Below are 12,929 nucleotides of genomic sequence, written 5' to 3' on the forward strand. Positions count from 1 at the left end.
AAGTTTTCTTTTTTCCAAAACACTTGGAATTTACTATTCATTATGTGTGAAAAAAATAAGTATTTATTTCTCAACACTCACTCATTTATAATTGTTTGTAAAAAGATTTTTTTGGTTAATAATTCTATTTACAAAAAAGTAACTAGTATAAAAAAATGTCATCTGCTTAATAAGTTATTTTTTTATTATCCTTTACAGGTTTATTACGCATGAATGCATTTCTTTTATTTATAATAGTTTTTCTGGAAACGTACTGAATACTACGTTCAGATGATATTCTAGTTAGGAAATGAAAAAACACTTTGCTATTTATGTGCTTTATTTCACAATGACAATTTTCTTTATTTAAAAACAAAGTGTAGCTTTTCATACTTTACAACTTAATTTAAAATATTATTGCCAAATTTATTTACTTGGACTGCTGTTTTAAACGAGTTGATGTGTGCATCACATGACTTTCTTTTGCACCAATTTAATGCCATTTCCCCATTATTGGCAATTTTAATGTGATTCAATTGTTTACTCTCTAAATATCACCAACAGTGGCCAAATTGAAACCAAATTTAGAATTAAAAAAACAACAAAAAATCTCGCCAAATTTGTCGCCAAGTTGGTGACAAAACTTGGCGACCAAAAAACAGGCGATATATCGCCAAGTGTCCGACAAATTATAACACCACTTGAGTTTAAATCGAAATTAACAATGATTTCCCCCCAAAAAGGGGCAAAAGACCCCCTTAGGAACATCCGAATGCAACCAAAACGGAAGGTGCACAACTAGGTCCCACTAGGAGTCTTCGTACCAAATTTCAACTTTCTAGGACATACCGTTTTTGAGTTATGCGAGATACATACGCACATACATACGTACTTACAGACGTCACGAGAAAATTCGTTGTAATTAACTCGGGGATCGTCAAAATAGATATTTCGGGTGTCTGTAGGTTCCTAGGCATATATTCACGTGTGGTCGGGTCGAAAAAAAAACTCAACATTCATTCGGGGGTGAGAAAAATGGAAATTAAGGCCGATTTTTGAGTGAAAATTTTTTCGCGAATACAATACTTCCTTTTTTGTGAAAGGAAGTAAAAATTGCTCAGTGAGAGAGATATGTAAAATTTTTATCAATAAATGAAATTTCTTTCGTTGTTGGTAATATAATGTTGCCTAACCCTAAAAAGACGGAGAGGCGTGTGAGACCCGTCTCATAGTCTCTTGTTCCATAAATCAAACAATAACCAATTAAACGCAAAGGAACATTTTGACTTTTCACAATATGACCCGATATTTGTGATCATTTAATAATTTAGTCATTAACATCATAGCAATTTAAATATTGAAATTAATTTCTAGACATGCGGGAGGAACCACAGAGGGAATCTGGGGTATTCATTATAAAAATGGTGCATTGTTTCCTTTTGTTTCTCGCTGTAGCATGGAAAGGTGCTATTCTCTCTAGGTTTACTTTTTATTTTCGTAGTCGAATGTAATTCCACTACGAAATGCTGCAGACTACCCACCAGTCAAATCGTAGGAATCGCTCTTTGAAAGAGAAACTAGTACTTAACGCTTTGGCATCTAGAGATAAAATCACTGAAATTTGTATGCAATTAGTTTAGACCTGAAAATTTCAATTTTTTTTGCTTAAACCTTGAAAATTTCGGATTTTAAAAACACTTTTAATTTGTTAACTTTATTATCATTAGTAAGCTTTTTATCCAGGCCTTTTTTTTCAATGAAAACATTGACGCAAGACTTCACTGCAACATTATATCTATGAATATTTATAAAAAATGGAAAACAGGCACTTTAACCATCAATTTTTGTAAAAAAAAAAAAAAAAAAAAATGAAGTGTACTCCAATCCTTTGACGATATAGAATAACATGTAAAATGTTGGGATCGTTTTTACATCACAAACTAAATGTAAGGAAATGGAAATGACTTGTTGAAAAAATCAATGACGTAATAATTTTCTGTGGCCGATATGTATTTCTAAAAGTGGCTCCCGGTTGAGCATTTTATTTAGTATCCAAAGTAAGACCTTTAGTCGCCAGGTAGCGAGTGGCGAGTTATTTTCCGATCGAATTCAGTTTTATTTAATGATTACAGAAAATGTGTGAAATGAGAACTCACGGAAAGAATTTTTTCAAGAACACACTTGCCGGTCCTTTCACTCTTTCTTGGTATAAGGCAATTTTCAATTTTTCTTCTGCTAAACAGTACTGCTGTTGGAAGGTAAAGGGCAGCATATGCAGAATATATATTTTGAGATATTTGAAGAAACTGGTTTTGGATTCCACACTGATAATAGGGAAATAATGGAATTTGAAGTTTTTTTTCGTGCTTTATTTTGAACGGAAACCAAGTAAGCAAGCTTGTACAATAAAGTAAAAGTACGATAGATTATAAAAAAAAATATAAATGAATGAGAAGTTCATAGGTACTGCTCTTTGCCCTCCCACGGCAAAGTATTAAATAAATTTAAGAAAATTAAGAATTTGCATATAAAGGAAAATTCAGATATTGCTATGGCGAAGTATAGCGTACTGATGTATGATAACGGTATGGTTGTGAGAATATTAAAGCTATTGAAGAGAAAGCGGACGTAGTAAAAGTACATGAAATCTATTTCTTAGGTTTTTTGACATCTGGCTTTGACATCTGATTTTGGGTTTTTATAATAATTTGCACAACTTATAGTTTTTAAAAGTTTTTTTTTACAAAAAAATTAACAGCCGGTGACATAATGATGTAAAAATTTTTATTACAGCACAATCCGTGGGCATGCTCTTTTCTTTTTTATTATTGAGCGAAAATCAAATTACTAACTAGATTTATTTATCGATACCAAAGTGTCACTAGTACAATCAGTTGTTGACACCGATCAATAAAGTCTTGTAACTTATTTTACGAAATAGTATTGTACAGAGGTGTGTAATTTATTAGACTTAAGGAGCGAAAAACAGGAAAATTGAATATTCCGGCTTAAAAATAGGCTCTAGATGCTTTTTAAAAGCGTAATTATGTTTTTCGACAAAAGTCGAAGTACTATATACATTATTTCGGCGCTAAATTTCCCGTTTGCTTTAAGTTTCCCCTCTATGGCAGCATCGAGCCTTATCTGATAACCTCCGTCATTATGGTTGGTTGTGTTTCCAAAGCTTTTCCTGCAGCTGTGAGTGGTGTTAAGTATTTTTTCGTGTATTTTGCGCTAGGATCACCAAAATAGCAAGTTTACGAGTGATTTTGTTTTGCACAGTGGTTTTAGAGAACAGTTTTAGAGTTAGTTTTCATGTTTTTTCCCTTCGAACATCGGTTTTAATGAATTTTGTGAAATGGGTAAGCTGCCTGATCTCTCACCACGCAAGAAAGCATTGGTTATGTGTATCTTACACCAAAATACCTTTTCACAAAAGGAACATGCAAAAAAACTCACTATTTCCCCCAAAACTGTCAGCAGAATCAATGTTTCTGTCAACGAAAACATACCAGTTCTCCCAAAGAAGTTGGGGGAAAATGTGACAGAAAATGCAAAAGTTCTCCAAGAATGGAAAGAAAACTTATTTAGATGGTTACAAGGCCAACAGAATAGCAACTTATAAAAAGACCTTGCTAACCGTCTGAAGCATATGGTGTGGAGGTGGACCCTCCGTTGGTCCAGCGAAGACTCATCGCCAGTGGCAAGCCTGCTCGAAGGCCACACAGGAAGATCAAAATCACCCCAGATATGGCAAAGAAAGGGATTTACTGGGTCAAATATGTGCAAGGTATGATCTAGAGACCACTAAGTTTTTCGCTCGTTAAGTCTAATAAATTTCACATCTCTGTATGTACAACTATTTCGTGTAAAATATTAAAGCCTGTTAATAAAAGCTATACCGATGCTTTTTTTTTACGCTCTTCTGAAAGCTCAAAATATGGGTTTTTAGAACTAAACTGATTTTCTTTTTTTTGAAACTAAATAAAGTATGTCTGTGCATTTTAATAATATTTCTTGAAATATTGTACTTTTAATTTTTAATGAACTTCTATCATACGTTTACTTTCACCGAGTATAGCAATTTTGAAAATTAAAATTTTTAGTTATTCAAATTTTTTTCACCTATAAGAAAGCTAGAGTTATGAGAAAATGCAAAAAAAAAAAAAAAAAAGACGTATGAATCTAGCGTTGGCTCTTTTTCGGAAGGGAGCTTCTGATGATTGATTTATTAGTATTGCTTCCCTAAATTTCGTCATGCTCAAGCAATAGGCCTCTTACACTTGCCTTAATGAAATAAAAAAAGTTGTTTCGGTTGGAAATGAATTTTCAGATTGTGGGAAAAATCAAATAGTAAGTGTATATCTTAATAGACACTGCAGTACTTTATTTTCGAAGGGTATAAACGATTAAATAATCCTATTTTCTTTCTGTAAACCAAAGGATACCTTGTGTGCATAACAGAGCCAGTGTGGTATGAAGAACGAGGTCAGATATGAATTGTTGAACAATGGGAACAACTGCATTAAAGCCGAATATTAAGTGTATATCTTAGTAGATTCTGCAGTATATTAGTGCTGGGTAGGACGTGAAAATAATCCACTGTAAATCGGAGAATTTTCTAGCTTTGTGTGCATTATAAAGCAGATGAATTCAGTGTAGCCTGACGTGTGAGGATTTAATACCACGATCGAAAAGTTATGTCTAAGATCCAAAAAGAGCAACTGTTCCTGTACTGCGAGCAGAGTTGGGCAAATTTTAATTGCATGGACAATTAAAGATTAACAATTGATCAATTGCAATTGTGAGAAATTACAATTAACAATTGATGAATTGTAATTGTGAAAAATTACAATTAACAATTAATTGTTAATTGTAGTAAACTACAATTAACAATTAATTAATTGTAATTTTTCACAATTACAATTGATCAATTGTTAATTGTAGTTTACTACAGTTAACAATTAAGTAATTGTTAATTGTAATTGTAGTTTACTACAATTTTCAATTGTTTTGTGAATTTTAATTAAAACTAACTTTTAAAAAAATTACTGGTTTTGTATCATATATATATATAATATATATATATATATATATATATATATATATATATATATATATATATATATATATATATATATATATATATATATATATATATATATATATATATATATATATTGTACAGGCGACAGGATGTGGACGCTGGGCAGGTACCATATTACTATCTAACTATGTGACTACACATTTTAGCAACAAATAAAAGATCAATGCAAATAAATTATCAGTAACTTTAATGAAACTTATTGAAATCGCAATTACAACAGTAACTAACTTTAATGAAGCATATTAGATAGACAATGACAATTTATAATTTCTTGTAATAATTTAAGTTACATTTTAATGCTACTCTCTTCTCGAACATGCTGTCTGACAATCTGTGACTCTTTGGCAGATTTGTCATTGTAGCGAAAGAAAAAAGGTGTTCAACTGCAGCTGACGATGGTAAAGGTGTGTTGTATTTAATAAAAACACTTTTTATCTCAGGATATCTATTGAGCAGTTGCAAATCTTGACTTTCCTCTGAAAAAAAATGCAGCATCAAAAGTTCTGCTTTAGTCATTGGTGCATCAGAGGAGGGTTTTTTTTTTTGAGAACGAAATATCGGAGTCAGAGTCAGAATCAAAATTGAAAAATAAGTTGTCTTGATTACTTTTTATTGTTGCCACAGTTGCTACTACATTGTCACTCATTTGTTTGGAAATGCAGGTCTTGAAAACTTTTAGAACCTTAGTACGATTCGCGGGCTCGAGACAAGTCAACCATTTATTTTTGAATCTTGGGTAAGATAACGCTGCCATAGTCGCATTTTCCGCTTCAAGAGTGGTGACGTCAAACATTTTTTCAAATCTCTTACCCACACTTTCTCTGTATACTTTGATCAACGGGCTGCAAAAGGAAAAGTTGTTTTTCTTTTCAATTTTTAGCAATTTTTTTCTCAGGGCAAGAAAACAAGGCAGAGTTATCCCATAATACGCGCTACTCTCACTCTGCATTATGTCGAGGGCTTCTGCCACTGGCGAAGTACACGTCAAATACTCTTTTATGTAATCGAATTCGATGTCTTTGATAGAATTTTTTATGTTTAATGATCTATGTAAAAGTAAGCTTTTTTCTTTTATGTTGAAAATTTGCTGGATGGCATCAAACAAACTATTCCATCTGGTCTCACCAGGTCGGCTTAACGTATGTCCCAGCACATCCTGCATTATTTCAGCACTCTTGGGTCATCCTGCAGCCTTCCACAAAACATTGCATTTCTTCATAATTGCAGCATGCATTTGCGACAGTGGTGTGTCTTGCTCGCTTAAAAGTTTGTTGCGCAAAGGCTTAACGTATGTGCACAGCATCGTAAATGAGCAGGAAGAAAATAATTATGCTCAGAATCTTCTAAATTTGATGATTCTTCATCTTCAACATCTGATTCAGAAAAGGCTTTTGTCGACTGAGAGTCTAGCACAACTTCATCTGTAATATTTATATTGGTCAATTTGACACCGAATATTTTGAAAGCCTTTACAAAATTACTGCCATTATCAGTCACCGATGCAACAATTTTATTCGTATTGAGGCCGAAATCACCGTTAATTTCTTTAATTATATCTGATAGTCGATCGTAGCTGTGGACACCTTTGAATTGTTGACAAGCTAACGCCACAGAAACTCTGCGTAGATCATTTGTGATCCAGTGTGCTGTAACTCCGTTGAAACTTCTTTTTTTACTGGACCAAATATCTATTGTTGTGCACACATAGGGAACTTCCTGTAGTTCCGACTTTATCTTAGCTACTTGCGTTTCGTAGTGTTTTCCTATACAACGTGCTAGTGTACGTCGACTCATTAAAGTTAGCCCCATTTCTGATATTTTCAAGTTCATAAACATTTTAGAAAAATATGGATCTTCCACTGCACGTAATAGAATCATAGAATGTATAAAATATTTCAAAATATTTTCATCGAATTGTTCTTGTGTAATTATATTCTCATTTGACTTATTAGTTTTTCCAGTTTTTATTTTAACAATAGTATCATTTTTTTTACCGTACCTCATTTCTCTGTTTTTTGAATATGTTTTGTACTCTTCGATGCATTCTTGCCCCATGTTTTCGCTTCAGGTGATTCAAAAAGTTCGACGTGCAATTATGATAACCTTTAACTTTAGTTAATACATCTCTTGGACATTTCATACAAAGCGCTGCGATTTTATTACCAGTAGACTCTTCGGGCAAGAATTTAAAAAATGTTCCATCAAGTAGGAGAAGTCGCTCAGGCGAAGACGATGAAGACTCGGCGGTGTCGGTTGGTGGACTTGGTGGCACTGACGAAGTTATTTCTAATGACTCATTATTGTCCGAAACCCGAAAAGTCACTAACATGTTACTGTCTTCGTCCATTTCGTTTATCGACGCCATTTTATTTTATAACTTTAACCCGCAACAGGGGAGAAGACACGTGCGGTCTCACACACCGCTCAAAAGCTTATCCTACCACCCCTATTTCATTTTCAGTCCGATTGAATGGTTTCTCCCAATAGCTATTTCTTTTGTGACCTTGAACACCTCCCTTGCTTATCAGCATCTTTTTGTAAGAGCTTCTAGTTTAAATTTCAATTGCATTCTTTAGGCTGTGAGACCTCACCTCCCCATTCCCTGCTGTGCTACAATTTCCGGCAGTGGTAAACATGGCTTTTAACGTTGGGATGCGGAATAGATGCGAAATTTTCTAGATGAAGTTGAGAGTTGTTCGAAAAGTTCGCACAAAAATTACGCAATGAATGTTCTAAGCACATTTAGGCGGAATGTTTTCCGGAAATACGACGCTATACACTACAAGTTAAGATGCTGTCAAAATTTTCCCTTAATGTGATATAATCAATTGTTGTTGCCGTGAGCCAGTTAAGGTGGCAATTTTGGATGCGCTGCTTCACTTTTTCAAAGTCCGACTTCCACAGTACACACATGCAGGGCCTAATTACGTAAAAGGAATTCTCAGAGGCCCTAACTAGACTGAAAATATATGCTTAACAATACCAGCTTCCGTGTTTAACAGTAGTTTTAAAGAGATTGCTAACATCAGAGCTTGCCAAATAAAAATCTTTGGAAGAATTATATAATTAAAAAAGATATATATTTAATTTCATACATTTAAAGACACATTTAATAAAATGTGGTCACAAGTTAAATTTTCAAATGTGGGATTTGGTTCAACTCTGTTTCGATGTATATTTATGCCACTTAGTTTCTTTTGTGAAGTGTTAAATTTGATTCAATTTCTTACTGCCCTTATTCGGCGAGAATTGCAGTACAACAACTAGGGGGGCCCGAAATGAGACCGAGCTCCCCCTAATTTCAAAGGTTAATCGTGCCCTGCATACATGCCATAAGGACCCGTTTATAGGGTAGGCAACCATTTACAGCACAGAAACACATTCACACAAAGAAAGGACAAGGACAAGAGAGAGAGAAAGTACATCCATGCCCAAGCCGAGATTCAAACCCGGGGCTTCCCAGTCGTAGTCAGACTCCTTTGACCACTAGACAGGACAGGCGACGATAATATCAGTTTTTTAGAATTAAAATGTTCTGTATACATTAAATACCTAAAATAAAATAGTCAATATACAATAGGTTCGGCTTTATTACGAGCAATAAATTATTTACTGCAGCATATGACTTTTCTGAAAAAATCTTATGGCTCCAGCAAAATTTCCTCAAAAAAGTTATAATTCAATTAAAAATTAACTTATTTTTTTCCGTACTAATAAAACTCTAAAGAACATCTGACAGAAGTTACAGAAATGTATTTTAATTACATGATTTTAAAAAAAATGTAAAACAGAGCGGTCTCTGTGACCTCACGTCCCATGATATGTCCTTCTTTCTCACCTCTTCTGTTACGGGTTAAACTAAAACAACGATTTTTACAAACTTAAAACACTTAATTAAAACACAAACATTTACGTGTGAAAAAAGCTTGCCAAGACGAGACTAGTTCACGCGGCGAGCGAGCAATCAGCACTGAACGAACATATGAAATTGAATAATATTTGGGACTCTGTACGCTGCACTGTACCTATTGATACATAAAGTTAATTGTTAGTTTTAATTGTTTCATAAAACAATTAAAAAAATCAATTGCAATTATTTTAATTGTGAGAACCGATTAACGTACATTAATTCAATTAGATTAATTGCAAAGTGCAATTAATAGTTTAATTGCAATTAATTTAATTGCAATTAAATTAATTGCAATTAATTTAATTGCAATTACTTTTTTAATCAATTAACTAGGCAATTGAAAAAATAATTGATTAATGCCCAACACTGACTGTGCGAGGTACTTATTTTTGGAATGAAATCCTCAAACATATTAAATCCAAATCATAAAGAGACAATCTCCTTCAAATGTGCCGTTCTGTTTAGAGGTCTGGACATCTTTTACTTGTATCAGACTTTATAAAGAGCCAATTTTTTAATATACTTTACGGAAAATCCCTTAAATAAATTGACTGAACTAAAGAAACTTGACTACAATAAGTAATGTGGGCAATTGTAATACTATGTATAAGAGTCTGTTGAACAATTGCAGTATTAGAACAAAGTAAAAAACTTATTTTGCGGGAGATGAAATAAAAATGAAAACTATATTCTGAATAAGTTAACATTTATCTCATCAAAGTCTTATGTTAGATATGATTTACAGAATAATTATTCTTGAATACTATACCTAAAAGTTTAAAAAGGAATAAAATAATGCAAAAAAAAAAAAAAAAAAAAAAAAAAAAAAAAAAAAAAGAAACATTCGTTTAAAACAATTTCGTACAAAATAAATAAATAAATATGTTGAGATAGATAATCATTCATAATTACTTTATCAAATTGTTTAAAGTTAAATAAAATAATAGTGTACAAATATCCGATCAGAAAGAAATAACTAAAAAAAAAAAACATTGATAAGCGTTCATTACATGAGATTTATCGTCTCCAAAGAATAAAGAATAAATAATGAAATTTAAGTAAAATGAATGAAATTAAAAAAAAAAGAATGAAAATAAACACTTTATTTGTACTTACGAATAAAGCAAAAACTAACCTTTATTTCTAGATCCTCAAGAATTGTATAATGAATCATATGATTCACTATCTATCGTCAATTACAGACAAAATATTTGAGATCAGATGTTGAGAAAAAAGAGAAAAATGAGCGATCTCGAAAATAAGATGTAAAATTAAGTACCAAGAGTAAAAATGTGCCAATACATTAAAAGGAAAAACTGAAAGTACTAAATAAAAACTCGAACAAGAAACATCAAAATGAAATTAGTCGACGAGCGTTGGTCTCACAAAAGCCGAGTTTTTAACGGTCAATGCAGCAGAAAGAACAAAATGTCCTCCAAGCCTAGGGCGGTGGTAATTTGCCGTCTATTAGTAGCGTTAAAAAGGCAGAATCCCCTCTAGTAAAATACACAGTAGTGCGAGGAATTCTTCACTTTCTAGCATCTCTGTAAAACAGTTTTTCTCGCCGCAGCATAACGCCGACAGGGAAAACAAGATGCTGGTGCTCCCTTCCGATGCGTTTATCGCTTTTCTCGCAAGAAAACTTAACTTGCAAAATTTCTTTTTTTCTTTTTTTTTTCATGGTTTTAAAACTTTGATAAGTGGTTCGCATGGTTTTTTTTTCATCCTGATTCAGAAAATGACCTACATTTCCCAGTCAACCAAGGATTTTTTCTCAATGCGCAAATAAAATTTTTTTCGGAAAAACCAAAAAATCGCGATTTTAAAACACTTACATTGTTTTCTCTAATAGTTTATTTATTTTTAAATTTAGACTGTACATTATTGTGGCCAAAAAGGGAAGGATAATCTGAAGAAAAGGGTCAGTGACTTTTTGATTTTTTAAATTCTATTGAAAATTACCCGAAAAAAGCTTGCGCTAAGTAATAAAATTAGTTTTTCTTGATGTATTTCATGCCTACACAATTCACTCGCCTGGGTAAAGAAGGGTAGCATTTTTTGGAGGTTTGAAATAGCTAGTAAGAATTGATTAATTGAAAAATGAAGAAAAACGGAAATTTAGGCTCTTTTTTGGTGATTTTTATTTAAAATTAAGTGAGCCGGCCGTCCACCCTTTTCTTTAGATCCCTCACTTGGTTGAACAAGCTCTAGTGAAAGTAGAAAATGATTAAAATATCAGAGAAAAAGACACTTTTTTAAAAGAGACACTATTTTTTTTATATAAATATTCCTTCGTTTTTTTTTTCTTTTGGAAATTTTGAGATTGGCGTTTCGCAAAAAATGAAGGTTATTTCTAGTTTTAACACCAAAAATACGCAAGAATCAACTAATGAAGCCTAGTATATACAAATATCATATGCTAGTTAATCTTTCAGAAACGAAACTATTTTTGTAAATATTTCGTTGGTACCTATTCTTTTAAGTAACAAGCTTTGCAATTTTCTTTGGTAAACTTTAAGACTTGATTTCATATGTTGATTTAACATTGAACTAAACTTTTTTTGAAATATCACATACACACACGTCTATCTATTTACTTTTTTATAAACATCTTGTACTCAGTTAAACCATGGTTTCTTCAGTTATTACTCCAAGTTTTTAGCTTATGTTGATATAGAATAGAAGCATAGTATTCAGAAAAGAAGAGCATTATATATACTTTTTTTATTATTAATACCTGGTAGAAGAAAAAAATTACAAAATCATCAAAGGGCAAAAATTACAGCCTTATTGCATTTTCTTAAAATTGAAAAACTGAAACACATTTTTTGTTGCTTTTTAATTTCAAAGTCGTGTCTTATTAGCTTCTAAGCTGGCTAGGGGTTTCCCTACATATTAATACCTAAGGTTATTTTCTAACATATTCATACTGAATTTAGGTTTTCAAAACTTTTCTTTAATTTATCAATTTGTTTTTAAACTTTATACATTTTAGCACGCTTATTAAGTATTCATTTAAACTAATTATGGAACAGCAGATTCCTTTGCTGAATGGTTAAATTACTTTTATTGCAAGAAAAGCACGTTTCTGAAATAAATATTTTTTATGAAAACTATATCAAATTCAAATACTTTTTTGAATATTAAAATAATTTTCTTAAGATGTCAAGAGAGATTTGAAAGGGTCTCCCCTCTTTCTTTACTTGATTAAAAAAAAAAAACAAAATCAGTGAATTTTCATCTGTAGTTCATTTATTCTTTTGTATCGATTTATTGATGTTTCTTTATTTGACATTAGTTATTTCTTTGTAGACGATAGATAAATGCGTTTAAAGTAAAATAAGTATTATTTCAAAAAGCCTGTCTTTACTTCCCGTAACTCCAGACTCCTAAAGGTTAAATATCACGATCGATATCAATGCAGAAATCGGTGTAACGTAAAAAGGGCCAAGCTTTATTTTGATTTCGATTATTTCATTTAAACATATAATCCATGAGTTAAGAGACAAACATCAAAAAAATCTTTTAAATAAGGTGGTATTTTCTAGATACTTCTAACGAATTTTCAAATCGTTTAATGAATAAAGGATAAATAAAATTCCAAACTCTAAGTCACTTTAAAATTAGCTTCTTTTTCAACTTTTACATATAATTATGTAATTATTATTTATGCCATTAGAAGATGTCCTCCCTAAAATATCCTCCCTCCCCTTACTGTTTTTTAAATTTGACTACTCATAGCAGTTAAACGAAGTAAAACAAAGGTTCTACATTTATTTATGCCATTTTTGTAACATATGCTCTTATAAACGTTTTGATAATTTTTCAATTCATAAATTAGTTTCAATGCATGAAATAAATATCTTGGAACTGAAGTCCTCTTTCCGAAGCAAAAATTCAAATTACACTCTATGAACAAAAAAATCGACGCAC

At 31.9% G+C, this 12,929-nt stretch overlaps 1 protein-coding gene across 1 annotated transcript in view; it reads left to right on the plus strand.

Annotated features, from left to right (window-relative positions):
• LOC129219015 (large neutral amino acids transporter small subunit 2-like) overlaps nucleotides 1–12,929 on the plus strand; it is an 82,392-nt gene that overhangs the window by 41,953 nt on the left and 27,510 nt on the right. The window lies entirely within an intron of this gene.

The sequence above is a fragment of the Uloborus diversus genome, chromosome 3 (genome assembly GCF_026930045.1).
Source record: "Uloborus diversus isolate 005 chromosome 3, Udiv.v.3.1, whole genome shotgun sequence".
Lineage (NCBI taxonomy): Eukaryota > Metazoa > Arthropoda > Arachnida > Araneae > Uloboridae > Uloborus > Uloborus diversus.